Source organism: Octodon degus, unplaced genomic scaffold (genome assembly GCF_000260255.1).
Source record: "Octodon degus isolate 3935 unplaced genomic scaffold, OctDeg1.0 scaffold00189, whole genome shotgun sequence".
Taxonomy (NCBI): domain Eukaryota; kingdom Metazoa; phylum Chordata; class Mammalia; order Rodentia; family Octodontidae; genus Octodon; species Octodon degus.
Genome location: NW_004524765.1, coordinates 4,236,965 through 4,239,063, shown reverse-complemented (window position 1 = coordinate 4,239,063; position 2,099 = coordinate 4,236,965). Strand labels below are relative to the sequence as shown.

At 32.3% G+C, this 2,099-nt stretch overlaps 1 pseudogene; it reads right to left on the bottom strand.

Moving 5' to 3' along the window:
- Nucleotides 1–538: 538 nt before the first annotated feature.
- LOC101580706 lies at nucleotides 539–1,351 on the bottom strand (annotated as a pseudogene).
- Nucleotides 1,352–2,099: the final 748 nt, after the last annotated feature.

Below are 2,099 nucleotides of genomic sequence, written 5' to 3'. Positions count from 1 at the left end.
TGTCTCTGGGACATAGTATAAATTTCTAACTTCATTATGTTCCCTCACTGCTGTGGTTGTTCCTCTGTTAAAAGCCTACACATACTCTGGACCAAAATGTCATTTTTTCTGTAATACTTTTTCTGTCCTTCTAGGTAAAATCAACCACCTTCTTTAATTACCCTTCTGTTGCATTAAAATTAAATTTCAGGTTTATTTCCTACAGTACATTGCACCCAAAAGGAAAAGATTTAGCCATTTTGGTTAATTTAAGCTTAAAATCATACCTGACAAATAGTAACTATCCAGTAAATAGTCAACAAACTTATTCCTGATTTATATAATAATGAGAAAAACATTTTAGAGTCATCCTCATCTATATATCATAAAATTTCTAGTCAATTATCAATTGAATTAAATAAAAATCAGTTGGATTTGGCAATGATAGTGCAAATATAGCCTAAATATGAAATGTCCACTGTAATGCAAATCAGTTAAATTCTTCCTTGACATCAGTTTGTAGAAGGACAAAAATTATGTAAAAATCCTATCAGGTATCTCATTCTCTGACTGATATGAAAACAATCTGTATACCAAAGTTAAAACCATTTTGGACAAAGGAGAAAAGCTTTACAGGATAGTAGGATATACAGACATCGAGGTCTTGGCTATGGTCCTGAATATTGTGTAGAATTCCTCCTTGTATTTGAAGAATCCTGGTGGCTTCTGGATGTCAACGTAGGGATTTGATGAGTCAAACAGCCGTATGCATGTAGGACGAAGATTGTGAAATGCACTTGCTGATTCTCTGGGAAGAGTAAAACAATGTTTTACTGAAGGTCCCAGTACAACAAATATGTCTTCCAAATATGTCTTCCAGAAGATGACTTCCATAATCTGATATCATAGCCTTTAGTGTAGTCATAGCAACACCTAACAAAGTACTTTTCCACCCAGAGTGCACAACCACAAATTCTTTTTTGACAGGATCTGCAAAAACTGTAGGTTTTCAATCAGTCCCAAAAGCTGCAACTGTGACTGCTCTCTGTTTTGTGGTTATCCCATTATAAAATTCAGGCTCCTTTTTCTCCACAATCCAGACTTCTTTTGCAGTATCAGTCTTTACTCAGTAAAATATCTCTGCATTAAATCCTGCAGCATTTGCCAACCTATGCAGATTTTCTTGAATAATTGTCTTGGGATCTCTTCCTCTTTGGAACTACTGAGGAGATTGAATGAGCTGAGTTGGGATGTAAAATATCCCACCTGTTCTTGCTGTAAATCCATGTAAGAAAATGTATCAGATCAAAAGAGATGTAATAATAGTTGATTTTCCATTCAGTGCTGAGAGACTTCTCAAACATGTTTCCATTATCCTGGATGTTTTTCCAGTTCAGGAGGTATAACTTTCCATAGTCATTAAAAGTTACAAGTAAATATGTCAGAAATAAATATATTTAACTATAGATGTTAAATAAAACTTTTGTAAGGGTGCAAAATGGTAAAAAGAAAAACATTATAAATGATTCAAAATTTCATTAAACAAATTAATAGGAATTTGACAATGGTTGTTGCAGTGCCTAATAGTATCTTCAAATTAGTTCTTTAGATTACCATATATAAACCAGAAAAATTAGTTTAAAAATTATAAAAAATGAAAAAGAAGAAAAAAATTTAAACATTAACTTCTCCTTTCAACAGACAAACAGAAATCAGCAACACCACTATCAGAACTACCCTGCATGTAGACATAAGTATATCTTCTTCCTTCCTTCTTTTGTTATTTTCCTAATCTATTTTTTTTCCTATTCAATAAATACTTTCCCTTTCACAGTATCTATTGTGCCTTTTAGATTTTATTTATTCTTTGAGGTGCTCACAATAGAGAGGCAATACAATGTTTACACATATGAGTTGGATTTATTTCACTTACCAATACAATTCTAGTTACAGAAATTTACCTATAAAACCCCTCAAATTTATCTTTTTTATAGCTGAGTAATACTCTATTATGTAAAAATACCATGCCATTTTTATCAATTCCTCAGTTTATTGGGAATTGTGTTGTTTCCAAGATTTAGCTATGACAAATTTCACTGCTTTAAACATGGGGACACATG